The sequence below is a fragment of the Lathyrus oleraceus genome, chromosome 2 (assembly GCF_024323335.1).
Source record: "Lathyrus oleraceus cultivar Zhongwan6 chromosome 2, CAAS_Psat_ZW6_1.0, whole genome shotgun sequence".
NCBI classification, from domain to species: domain Eukaryota; kingdom Viridiplantae; phylum Streptophyta; class Magnoliopsida; order Fabales; family Fabaceae; genus Lathyrus; species Lathyrus oleraceus.
The window spans coordinates 332905458-332919817 of NC_066580.1; the positions used below are offsets into that span (position 1 = coordinate 332905458).

Here is a 14360-nt window from a genome sequence, read left to right on the forward strand (position 1 = left end):
TACTCGTAGGGTATGACTTTAATCTTGAGGAAAATTTTTGTTATGCCAAATTATGTATAAATGATTGATAAGGACAAACACAATTTTTTGTATTGGCTGAAAATACTAACAATAGAAACAAGTAGATGAGCGATAAGGATTTCCTCCCACATTTAATCAATGCATTGTCCTCAATGCGACAATATACAAAATAAAAAGAAAGAAACAAAAATCACTACTCGTCGTTATGTTGTTGGCTTTTGCGTGCTTTGGCTCCTACTCTTGCGCGCTCACCTCTCCCTCGCTGGGTAGGATCCAACCCTACATGCTGAGTGTACTCCTGGATGGCATCTATGCGATATGTCAGGGCACTCATCTGGTCTGAAAGCTCCGCCATCCCCTGATCATGCCAGTTTGCATAATCGTGCTGATCCCGCTGTATTTGCTGGATCGCTTGCATCATTTCCGTATGGCGTTCTTCCATCCTTTGGTTGTGCCGGAGCATCTCGGCGTAGATGCTTTCCATGGTGGAGGGTCTCCGCTCGCTTCTCCGATGTCCTCAGGAAGAAGTCTCTACAGCGTACTCCTGAGGTGGCTGTGGCATTCCTCGGTCAAGCTCCTCCTCGACTTCATCTGGTCCATTACCAGGATTTCCTTCATTTGCCTCGGGGGCATCCAAATCAAAAATCCAATTCGCCATATTTTTTGGATCCGTACAGTTCCTGTTGGGCATGATGATGCTTTGAACTATCTTGTTTCTGACAACAGGATGATACTTCCCATCGTCTCTGGCTTTGATCAGGTGTGAAGCACGTCAGTAGTCGATGTCGTGGAACTCGGCTGGCAAGGCTGGCAGGTTGGCTAGCCTATCTCCCAGATTCAAGCCTAGTGCTATGGAGGTGATGATTCCCCCAAAACAAAATGCCTGGCTGCCTCTCATGCATGCAGCCTGGATGTTGGCTAACAGGAAAGGAGTAGCATTGAACGCAATTGGGGTAAACACACAGTGAAGAAGGAAAAGTTCCTTGGAGTTTACCTTATGATTGCTGACTCTTCCAAAAACTGTGTGCCCCAGGACTCGATGGAAATATCTAATGGTTGGTTTGTGAATGTATATTGCGTTAAGCGTATCCGAGCTCGTGGCGTTCATGTTGGTGAGGCTATGCCAAACTTGAAATGCTACCTCTGACCATCCGCCAATGATACAGCAGTGAACTCCCTCTCCATGTCGGAAGCCAAGCATTCGCGCTATCTGAGTTTGGTTTAGGGAATACTCAGTGTCGAACATTCTAAATATGGAGAATCCGGTGAGAAATTGAGTTGCACCAAGGGGTGTGATATAGGAGAAGGAACTCAGGAATTCCAGGGTTAGAGCTTCGTAGGTTGGTTGCAGTGTGGTACACAGTTGCGTCAGGCTGGAGTTTGTCAGCATCCACTCCACGCCGTCCAAAAGCCCCATCTCCGTCAGGCATTCTTTATCAACATACCTCGTAGCTTGAACTGAGTGTTGGTAGATTTTGAGGTAGTTATCTCTTTGGCGTTCGTCGGCTTCTCCATTTCTGAATATGACGGTTGAGAGGTCGGGAGTATCTCTTTCTTGACGGGCCATTGGTGAGGTTTATGGAACTTTTGGTGTTGGTAGGTGAGAAGGATATTGTGAGTTACAGGCTTCTCGCTTAAAATATGTGAAGAATTGAATAATAGGGAGAAGAGTGGTGTGAGTAGGATGCTTGATGAGGAAGAAGAAAGGAAAAGTGCCTGCATTTATAGGCGTGCTCTCTGGGTTTCGTGATGGTCGTCACAGGGGTGTGACGGTCGTCACGCGCAACGGGTGCGTAACGATCGTCTGCAACGGTCAGATGTTCGTAACGGTCATTTGCATGCCGTGTGACGATCGTGGTAGATCCGTGACGGTCGTCACATCTGTGAGATGGGCGTCACAATGTTATAGTAGTTGGGAAGTGTTTCAGGGTCAGATTCTTCAACATGGATAGGGTCATTGATATACTCATATTTAGGTGGTGTCTCGGGCGGTGAAGGTGGATCAATAGGGTGTTCATTTAAGTCAAAAGCCAGTTATTGCGGTTGTGAACACTCGTTATCTCATGGTTAGGCAAGATAAATAGTTGGACCACTTCGTTATTGATTAGATAATCAAAAGTATCCGGCCCAAGGTTTCCTAGGATTCTACGGTTAAAGTAAAATTCGATATCCATGGGTCGGATGTTTGCAAATGGCACATGTTCGTAAAGTGGGCGTCTAAGTCCGATGGCGTCTGCTATCATGGTTACTAGGCCACCTATTATTATTGGGGTACGATTGTTCTTAGCAAGGTGAACGAATCTTTCCATCATGAATGTCACGACATTGACATGTCGACCTTGATCGACACATAGCAAGATGAAAAGTTCATCGTGGGACACTATGGTGTTGTTCTCTTCCTTACCAAATAGAGTGTGGGCTAGTATTTTATGGAAGTAGCAGATAGCAGGGTTATGCGTCATTTGTGAGTGCATCTCATTCGGGTTAGGGTTGTAGTCTCCAATTAAGCTACCCCAAAAGTGATCTAGGTCGACGTCATCGATTAGTTCCTCCAGGCGGGTAGTAAAAACGAAAAGGGCCACTAGGAAATCCTAGGAGGTCAGCAAGGTCTCTACGGTTATAGGTGAAGTCCATGCTAAACAGCCTAAGGATATCAACCCTTTGTTAAGTCCGTAACCATGCTCGGGGTTGTAAACTAGGGAGCTAAGAAATTCTAAGGTTAGTTCATGGTAAGTGACAAACCGTCTCTTAATAGATGCATTCTCCCACCTTAGCTGGTTAAACATAAACAGGATGTTATCTCAGATACCTAACTTATCCATGGTAGGTTCATCATAATAAATGGTCAATGCCATATCCTTGCGAGCTAGATAATCATACCGCCTTCTCTGAACTCTGCCTCTGAAAACTGTATCTACTCGTTGCATGATGAAAGTAAGTAACTAACTAGTTAGTAATTTTCCTGTTTATCAGTATCCAATATTTCTAAGTTAGTAACTAGAAGCAACAAGAATTACTGCAAAGAGTCAAGAAGAGGGGAGAAAAAAAATAAAGAAGAAAATCAAAGAAGGAAAATAGTTTGTAACAACGATAACAAATAAAAAAAGGGTGGGTTGTCTCCCACTAAGCACTTTGTTTAATGTCGTAAGTTCGACAGTAGCGTCGCGACGTACTAGGTTTGGGGTTGAGCAGGCAGCTCTATGAGTCTGAGACTGTTTGAATAGTCTCTATTTTCAATATTATGATAATGTTTTAATCGCTGCCCGTTTACTATAAAAGGTTCACTATTCCGACCTTTGATTTCTAATTCCACAGTCTTAATTGCCCAATATGCATTATGTTCTAATTCCACAGGGAGATGACATGATTTACCATAGACTAGTTTAAAGGGTGTGGTTCCTATTGGGGTTTTGTAGGCCGTCCTATAGGCCCACATAGCTTCGTTTAGTTTAGATGACCAGTCTTTTCTGGATATTCCTACAGTCTTCTCTAGAATTTGTTTGATTTCTTGATTCGAGACTTCGACTTGCCCACTAGTTTGTGGGTGATAAAGTGTTGTTACACGGTGTCAGACTCCATACTTCAGAAGAAGTTTTCCAAAGATATTTGATATTAAGTGGGAGCCACCGTCACTAACTACTAGTTTTGGCACATCGAATCTAGGAAAGATGATGTTCTTGAACAACTTAATCACTACTCGTGTGTCATTTGTCGGAGAAGCTACGACCTCGATCCATTTTGAAACATAATCGACAGCAACGAGTATGTACTTATTACCAAAAGAAGATGGGAATGGTCCCATGAAGTCAATGTTGGTGTAAGCCCTAGAGGCCAATACTTTTGGTACTTGTATCGAATTATTTATTAATAACAAAAGGCTTTTTCTTTATTACATTTGTTTAATAAAGTCCCTAGAATAGCTAGTCCGTTTAATGTATCAAGTGTGACTTGATCATGAGATCACATTAAACATAAGGACATTGTTCTTAAAGTATCCGTAGTCGAGCTTTATTGTGAAGTGGGATAACACTAAAGCATTAAGACTATTATGTATATAGACTGATGATCATATCTCATGGATCATGGATAAAGAGTTATCAAGTCTTAAACATAGGTATGAATGTTAAGAGTAATATTTATACTGGATTGGCCCGCTATGAGAATACTATATAGAAAGTTATGCAAAGTGTCATAAGTCATTCTCATGGTGATAATGGTGTATACCACCCTTCGACCTGAAACCACTATGGACCCTAGATGTAGAGTCGAGTGCTTTATTGCTGATCAAACATTATCCGTAACTGGATAACCATAAAGACAGTTTATGGGTACTCCACGAAGCATGCTGAGGGACATGAGTGACCTAGATGGAATTTTCCCATCCTACATAACAGGATAAATGTCTATGGGCCCAATATTGAACTGGACAAGGATGACACGGTCTATGCATTGTGTTCAATATAAACATAAGGGCAAAAGGATAATTGTACACATAAGTATTATCACAGAAGGATTTGTCAGTCACATGACATTTTCGTGTCTTGGGTAGCAGTGATGTGTTGCTAGATACCGCTCACTGTTTATTATGTTAAATACGGGATTTAATATAATTGCCAATGCCGTGAAAACCTACTGGGTCACACATAAAGGACAGATTGATGAGAGATAGAGTAACTAAGGAACACCGTAAGGTACAATGCACTTAAGTGAATTGTAGAACATCGTAAGGTACGATGTACTTAAGTAGAATACGAAATATGGTAAAGTACCATACGCTTAAATGATTTTGGGCATATTATAAGATATGGGCCACTTACACTTAAGTGGGATTTTTAGCTTGAAGCCCACACAAGTGGTTCTATAAATAGAACCCTTGTGCAGAAGCATTCATTGCGGTTGCATTTTCGTTTTCTCTCTCTCTCTCTCTCTCTCTCTCTCTCTCTCTCTCTCAAAGCCTTCATTCGTAGCAGATAGCACTGAGATTGAAGGAATCCGTTCGTGTAGACTGAGTAGAGGCGTTGTCGTCGTTCAACGTTCGTGATCGCTCCGTAGATCTACATCAAAGGTTTTAGTCGTCACAAGAGGTAACTATTCTATCACTGATCATGCCCATTCGTAAGGATCACTAAAGGAGAAAATTTTAATTTCCGCTGCATTTTGGATCGCCGTTCTCCTTCAGTCAATCCCCCATACATCGAAGACTTCTACTTCTAAGATTCCTGTTTGTGGCATTTCATCGCGTCTTGAGATGTTACCAGTGCGTTGGCACCATTCGCATTTTATAACCACATTATGGACATCTTTCCATAGAGTGGGCCAAAAGAGGCCCGATTGCAGGATCTTAGTACAGGTCTTTAAGGTACTTGCATGCCCTCCATAGGGAGCGGAATGGCAATGAGAGATTATATCATCTATTTCATCCTCAGGAACACATCGACGGAAAAAACCATCGGTACCTCTTTTGAAAAGCAGAGGTTCATCCCAGTAGTATTGTTTTAGATCATGGAAGAATTTATTCTTTTGTTGGTAAGATAGGTCCGGTGGAAGTACTCCGACAGCTAGGTAGTTGATAAAATCAGCATACCATGGTAGAGTTGCATTCGCATGTATTTCTTCCACTGATTCTTCTATTTCGGTATCGTTTATTGTTAGTTCAGACATATCGCTTTCCATTTGGGCTATAAGTCGTTCGTAAGAGAAATCGTCATTGATTGGAATTTGTTCAGGTTTATTCCCTTTGATTCGTGATAAGTGGTCCGCTACTACATTTTCAGTACCTTTCTTATCTTTTATCTCTAAGTCAAATTCTTGTAGGAGTAGGATCCATCTTAAAAGTCTTGATTTGGCATCCTTCTTACTTAACAGATATCTAATAGCGGCGTGGTCAGTATAGATAATATTTTTCGCCCCTACCAGGTAGGTACGGAATTTGTCTAGAGCAAACACGACGGCTAGAAGTTCTTTTTCAGTGGTGGCGTAGTTCATTTGGGTTGGATCTAGTGTTTTACTTGCGTAGTAAATAGCATGAAGCTTCTTATCCTTTCTTTGTCCTAGTACTGCGCCTACGATGTAATCACTCGCATCGCACATGATTTCGAAAGGTAATCTCCAGTCAGGTGGTTGCATTATGGGTGCAGTGATTAAAGATGTTTTCAATTGGTTGAACGCTGTTAAATTTTTTTCATCAAATATAAAATCAGCGTCTTTCATTAATAAACCCGTAAGTGGCTTGGTAATTTTTGAGAAATCTTTGATAAAGCGTCGGTAGAAACCGGCGTGTCCTAAAAAGCTTCGTATTTCTCGTACGGTTTTCGGAGGTTGAAGGTTCTCTATGATTTTGATCTTAGCTTTGTCTACTTCAATTCCTCTATCAGATACCACGTGACCTAACACGATTCCTTGTTGGACCATGAAATGACATTTCTCCTAGTTCAAAATGAGGTTTACCTTTACGCATATTTCGACTACCATTTCAAGGTTTGATAGACATCCTTCGAAACTCTGCCCACAAACAGAAAAGTCGTCCATAAAGACTTCCATGATGTCGTCTATAAAATCGGAGAAGATTGCCATCATGCATCTTTGAAATGTTGCGAGAGTGTTGCATAATCCAAATGGCATTCGTCGGTAAGCGAATGTACCATAAGGGCATGTGAAGGCAGTCTTTTCTTGGTCGTCAGAATGGATTGGGATTTGAAAGAATCCTGAATAACCGTCTAGATAGCAGAAGTGAGAATGCTTAGCCAATCGTTCAAGCATTTGGTCAATCAAGGGTAAAGGGAAATGATCTTTCCGAGTGGCTTTGTTTAGTTTTCTATAGTCTATGTACATTCTACTTCCGGTCACAACTCTTTATGCTATAGATTCGCCCTTCTCATTCTTAACAACTGTAACACCCCCTTTCTTGGGTACTATATGAACAGGGCTAACCCATTGACTATCGGAGATCGGGTATATGATTCCAGCATCTAGTAACTTTTTTACTTCCTTCTTGACTAGCGTACTTATGATTGGGTTGATCCTTCTCTGGTGTTCTCTAGAGGTTTTACAATCTTCCTCCAGCATAATGCAATGCATACAGATAGAAGGGCTTATCCCTTTTAGGTCGGCGATGTTATATCCTAACGCAGTTGGGTATTTTCTTAAGACATCTAGTAACTTTTCAGTTTCCATCTGTCCCAAGTCAGCGTTGACTATTACTGGTCTTTTGAGTTCAGTGTCTAGGAATTCGTATCTTAGGTTCTTTGGTAGTGCTTTTAATTCCAAGTCAGGTTTCTTTGGGCATGGCATGTGGTTGGGTGTAAGTGCTAAGCATTCGCTTAGACTTTCATTTTGGTATGGTTCATGCCAATTATCGTCTTCAAAGATTGGAGGGATTTAGATTTTCATTATATCAGAGTATGTGGTTTCTTGCATCTCCATCTCTCTTACACATTCGTCTATGACATCAAGTAAATAACAGGTGTCGTCTATAGCTGGTGCTTGTAAGAATTAGGTCAAGATGAATTCAACCTTTTCCTCTCCAATTTCGAATGTCAGCTTACCTCTCTTTACGTCTATTATGGCTCTGACGGTAGCCAAGAATGGCCTTCCTAGTATGATAGGTGTACTGGCATCTTCTTTGATGTCCATGATTATGAAGTTTGTAGGAATGTAAAATTGTCCTACACGTACGGGGACACTCTCTAGTATACCGACAAGATATTTGATTGAGCGGTCAGCTAATTGAATAGACATCTTGGTTGGTCTTAATTCTCCCATATTGAGCCTTTTACAGATGGTTAAGGGCATTACACTAATGTTGGCTCCTAGATCGCATAGAGCTTTGTCTATGATGAATTTTCCAATGACACAGGGTATGGAAAAACTACCTGGGTCATTTAGTTTGGGAGGCATGTTATTCTGGATTATTGCGCTACACTCTGCAGTAAGTGTAACTGTTTCGTTATCCTCAATCTTTTTCTTATTGGATAGGATTTCCTTAAGAAATTTGGCATATGAGGGCATTTGTGTGATGGCTTCTGTAAAGGGTATTGTAATGTTTAATTGCTTCAGAAGTTCAACAAATTTCCTAAATTGACTCGCAGTTTTAGAACTTGTGAGTCTTTGAGGATACAGAATGGGTGGTTTATAAGGAGGCGGAGGCACATAAGGTTTTTCTTTCTCTTCGGCCTCTCGGTTATTATCTTCTATTTCCTTTGGTTCATTCACCTGCTGAGTTGAGGTTTTGTCTGGTTTTTGGTACATGGCAGGGTTTTGGAGTCTTGGATCTACGTGTCAGTCTATTTCTTTTCCACTCCTCAGTATAACGACATTTGCATGTCCTTTTGGATTAGGTTGCGGCTGTCCAGGAAATGTTCCAGCTGGAGTGAATGTAGATGCTTGATGTTGAGCCACTTGTGAAATCTGTGTTTCAAGCATTTTATTGTGGGTGGCTAAGGCGTCTACTTTGCTCGCTAGTTGTTTAAGTTGCTTGCTAGTATGTATGTTTTGGTTCAAGAAGTCTTTGTTTGTCTGAGCTTGGGTAGCTATGAAGCTTTCCATCATTAATTCGAGGTTCGACTTCCTAGGCATGTTAGGAGCATTATTAGCTGGCTTTTGATATCCAGGCGGAACAGCTGGTGCTTGGCCAGGTGCATACAGGGCATTGTTATTCTTATACGAAAAATTAGGATGGTTTTTCCATCCTGGATTGTAGGTATTCGAATAGGGATTTCCTTGTGCGTAATTCACTTGATCGGTTGAGACTCCTGCTAATATTTGACATTCTTGTGCAGTGTGTCCAGGGTTTCCACATAACTCACAGTTTGGAGTTACAGCAGCCACGGTGGCTGCGAATGGTATGGTCAAGTTGTCTAATTTTTGAACAAGGGCATCTACCTTGGCATGAACATGGTCAAGGCTACTGATTTCGTACATTCCACCCTTTGTTTGGGACTTTTCTACTAGAGTTATTTCATCTCCCCATTGGCAATGGTTTTGGGCCATGTTTTCAATGAGTTGATAGGCTTCATTGTATGGTTTGTCCATAAGTGCACCGCCCGCGGCAGCGTCTACTGTCAGTCTTGTGTTATACAGAAGCCCATTGTAAAATGTGTGAATGATCACCCAGTCTTCGAGACCGTGATTTGGACATATCCTCATCATGTCTTTGTACCTCTCCCACGCTTCGTAGAGAGATTCTACATCTTTTAGTCGGAATCCGTTGATATGAGCTCTCAGCATAGCAATTTTGCTCGGCGGAAAATATCGGATTAAGAAAACGTTCTTCAATTCTTCCCATGTTGTAACGGAGTTGGAGGGTAAGGATTGCAACCAAGCCCAAGCTCTATCTCTTAGTGAGAAAGGAAAGAGGCGCAGTCTTATCGCGTCTTAAGATACACCATTCACCTTTACAGTGTCTGCGTACTGCACAAACTTGGTCAGGTGTTCATTAGGGTCGTCCGTAGGATTTCTGGAAAATTGATGTTGGTGGACGGCTGATAATAATGAGGGTTTCAGCTCGCAATCGTTTCGATTGATAGTGGGGGCAGCAATACTGCTGTGAGGTTCTTGTTGGGACGGGGTAGTGTAGAATTTAAGAGGACGATTTTGTGGTATTTCTTCAGCCATGGTTGGTTTTTCTTCTAGTTTAGTAGGAGAGAAGATATCGGGAATATCGTACTTTTGTTGATATTCTTGTATTCGGCGTCTTACATATAAGAAACGCTCTAATTTTGGGATTGATGGTGCTAAGTTATCGTCTTGTGAGCGAGTACTTGGTATACAATCGGGGAAATAAGGGAGAGTAAATTAGTTTTTATTTTTACCTTAGTATATACCGTGCAACGAAAGAATCGCACTATTCGACTAAAACAGGTCCTCGGCAATGGCGCCAAAAACTTGATGTGAGACGTGACTATATATAAAATATAGTCTATCGGGTACTTGACTGCAAGTGCACAGTCCAGTCGTTTTAGTTTTAAAAGATATCGATCCCACAGGGACCTGTGGTCAAATTAGTGTTACTAACGTCACTATGTTTAGCTAAGGGAATGATTAGTAGAAGTTCGGGTGCATAATATTAAATCTAAGAGAAATTTAGTTTTAAGAAAGAATTGATGGAAGGAATCATTATGCAACGCATTAATTGTCAGGGACTCGATAAGTCACCGGTGAATAGTTTAAATGCCAAATATCTCTCAGTAGAAAATATTTATTTAAAAGGCTTTATCTCACACTCTCGTGATTGTTGATTCAGCCTATAGCTTTAAGTCAGAATGTACACTTTCGTTGTCCCATTTGAAGTTAAAATTAATTTTTGAAAATAAATAAGTTCTAATTGCTTTTAAAGTGCTCCCGCTGTTTTTAAACTCAATGCCTAATTTTTACTATCCAGCTCGAGCCTCACGCTCTCGCGATTATTGGTTCTCACCTTAGTTAATTTCCCACTCTCGGGGCAAAATCGTATTAAATAGCTTCTCACTTTTGTGACAAAGTTAATTAAATTTAAATTAAAAACCTCAGCCTAAAAGATTGTTTGAGAAAAAGAGTTTTCACCGATTATTATTAAATCCCATCCAAGTAAATTGTTACATACCGATACCGGTAATTTAGTCGGACATGTTAAATAGAGCAAAGACAGAGCATAAACAGATTAACAGTGCAACAGACATAATTATAGCAATCACAAGACAATTATAATACTAATTGAATAAAAACCTGGCAATTGGATTAACAGAGTACGGAGAATCTTGGAGTACTTGAGCAGTCCTCCACAAGTCGGTAGGATTCTGCTTCTTCAATACAATTGCTTACTAAATTAAATAAAGTGTAGTAGTTCCCCTATGTAGGAAACTACTATTATGGTTAACTGGAAAACGGGAAGGAAAAGGGAAAAGGGGAATTCTAACAAGAATGGTAAATGAACTAAGGCAACGGAAACAAAGTTGTTGAAAAGAAAATGACTAAAAAGCTAGAATGCTGTAAAAAAATAATTGCAGAGCGTAAGTGTAGACGTCCCCGTTTTTCCAACTTTGGTCCTTTATATATTGCTTTGGTAGTTCTTGACAGTTGAGAAAATTAAGGAAGTCTGGTTGAATGAGGAATCCACGGGGAAGTGCTTCTGTTGGAGAAAATTTAGGCACATTTTGAATCTTCAGCTGTCTACTTCAAGCACATATTTTGGCCGTGTGACGCTCGACATGGGCTTGTGACTTTCGTCATAGGCTGGGCGTGACGGTCGTCATGCTCCTTATGACGGTCGTCACATCAGCATTTTCTCTATTTCTGGTTTTCCTGCTTTTTTTGTGCTTTCTCATCTGTTTCTTCTTCTTTTTCTTCCTTTTCTACATTTTTCTCATTAATGCTTGGAGATTTAAATACCTACAAAAACAACTCGAATACTTGCGGAATAATCGGAATATTAAATAAAGTGGTATGATCTTTGAGTGTAAATCAAGACAAATATCTGATGTATTTTCGCATTATCATGTCCCAAGGTTGATAACTTCTACTGACTCCTAGTATGCTTGGATGAATTTTAATTCTTGCCATAGCAATTGCTAACACGAAAATGTATCATATATTTGACTGAATATGTATTGCTTTTTACTTGATTTTCTATAGTATTTCGCTGTATTTTATGTTTATTTCAGGTATTTATCGAATAAGAGATATCTAGGCAAGTAAAGAGGAAAATAGCAAAAAGGAAAGAAAAAAGAGAAGAAAATGGAGCAAAACATGAATAATGGCGCCCACCAACTAGAAGAAGGTGACGCCCACCACACATGAAAGTGGCGCCTGCCACAAGGGTTTATGAAGGGTGGCGCCCACCACATTACATGAATGTCGCGCCTACGACACACGAAAGTGGCGCCCACCACGTGACCAAATTAGGGTTGTGGCAGCCGCCACCAACCCATTCTTCCTTGTTCCTCTCCATAGTTTTTGCCACATCCAGATTTTGCTCATTCAACTAACCACTCCCCACTTGTAGATATTCAAGGCTACTTCTAAGGAGGAGTGGGGAGTATATATAGGGATGTCAGTCTTCACGGACGGGTGTGCACATTTTTAGCCAGATTTTGTTGTTAGATTTTCTTAGGCAGATGTTTACCTTGTAAAGTAATAGATTCTCCACATCGGGGACTATTACAATTTTTGTTTCGAGCAACTGAATTTGATTGTAACGGTGTACTCGATTGCAAAAGCGTGCCGACATTGTTTAAATTCAAGAATTAACATTCATTCCAAGTTTTCGGTTTATATTCCAGGTTTTATTTTAATTTCCATTTTAATTGCTTATGCCTTATCGTATGCTTAATTATCTGAATATCATGTTTGTTCCCGGATCCATGTCCGGCTAAACCAATCGGTATCGGTATATAAAGATCGTCGACACGACGAGATTCATAAATAATTGGTGTTGGCTTTTATAAAATATTATTTTTTCGGTTATAGTTTCTTGTTTTAAATTCAAAACTGTTTTTCGTACGAGAGTACGAAGCAAACAAAGGTTACGGTCAATAAAAACGAGAGTTTGAGATTTTAATCGGATAGCTGAAACTAGGCATTAATCCTAAACACAGCGAGAGCGCTTTAGGATTAATTAGACTTTATTTATTTCCAAAAATTACTTTTAAATTCAAATGAGACAGCGAGAGCCAAGCATTCTGGTTTAAGAGTATGGTCAGAGTCAAGAAAAACGAGAGTGTGAGACAAAGTCTTTTAAATAAATAATGTCTACTCTAGAATATTTTGATCTCTAAGATTACACCAATTATCTATCGAATCCCCGAAGTTTGATGCGTTACATACCGATATCCTGCTAGTAAATATTTTTATTAATATTTTGTTTTCGTTAGTACTTATTTCTCTTCGTCCCTCCACTCCTAGTGAGATCGTCAGCCTTAGATTTAGATAGTAACATTAGATAACAGTAAGGTCGATTATTAGTCCTTTGGGTTCGATAATCTTTAAAACTACGTGATAAGACTATGCACTTGCAGTCGCAAATCCTATAGACATATACTAAGTCTGCGCGATCAAGTTTTTGGCGTCGTTGCCGATGTAAGACCCCAATTTTGACCCTAAGATCCCTCATGCAATTTCATCATATGCATTAGCATTGGGATCATACCTTGGCATCCTCCTTCCCCCTCTTTCATTGGGTTTGTTTTGGGAGAGATCACCAAGCACTATGTGATCGTATCATACTTGTATTTTATCATTTCACTAACCAAAATACCAAAAATATGTCTTTGCATGTGCCTAACTTTTTGTAGGTAGAGCATGATCATCAAAACTCATCAAGTTCACATCTAGGGTTTAAGACCCTCATGGCTAAGAGCACAATCAAAGATTGATCCACAATGTCTCGAAGCATCATATATGAGTCCCAATGATCTCTACATGTTTTATTGATCAAGTATTCTTCAAGAGTTTGGAGGTGATTTGCCTTGAAAACCCTAGGTTGACCGGGTATCTTGAGTAACTTCTCCAACAAGCTATCTCACCAATTGATCAAATTTCTCAAGGGACACTTAAAAATTCATCATATTATGCATATATGATCTATCATGAGCCTAAAAAGTAAAGAGAATTGAAGGTTATCAAGTTGGTTGATGGTGGTTGGCCAGATGAATTCATCTGATCAAAACTGGGTCTCCCTAGACCCTATCTCCTACACTTTTCACCATATGAAAATGACTCCAATAGAAATGTTACTCTAAATGACATTCCAAACACCTTTCATGTTTAGATCTAGATCTAGTTTTGCTTGGAAAATCATTTTCTGTGTTGAAACATTATAGGTCATTTTGTCTAAACCCTAATTTGAAAGTCAACTTTCCAAGGCCATAACTTGCTCAATTTTTATGAGATAAAAGATTTCTAAGTTGCAAAATCAAACTCAAGATGTATACTTCAATGTTTATGTTTGTAGTGAGAGATAATTCAACTTTTATGAGCATGTGATATAAGGATACATTATAGGTCATTTTTGACCTATACCATTGGACAAGTGATATTTCCAAACTTCAAAAGTTCATAACTCTATCATTCTAAATCCAAATGACATGAAATTGGTGACCATTTTGAATTTCTTTGAAAGAGATACAACTTGGATAAAGACACTTTTCTCATTTGAAGCTCATATAAAAAGTTAAGCAAAGTGGAATATTGAGATATATGGCTTGACACTTAGAAAAAATTTCAACATGTTAAAATTTCCAAACTTCCACCTTAAAATCCACCTTGATCAAAGTTCCAAATGGAAAATTGTTCAACATGAAACTTGTTCCCCCTGATCTAAGCTTTCCAAAGAACCAAAGTTCATGCATTTTGGATGAGATTTGCTA

General features: G+C 39.8%; 1 non-coding gene across 1 annotated transcript; it reads left to right on the forward strand.

Annotated features, from left to right (window-relative positions):
• Positions 1-9139: 9139 nt before the first annotated feature.
• LOC127124598 (small nucleolar RNA R71) lies at positions 9140-9246 on the forward strand. The gene has a single exon (XR_007804070.1). It is a non-coding gene; the product is annotated as a small nucleolar RNA R71 (small nucleolar RNA).
• The last annotated feature ends 5114 nt before the right edge of the window (positions 9247-14360 follow it).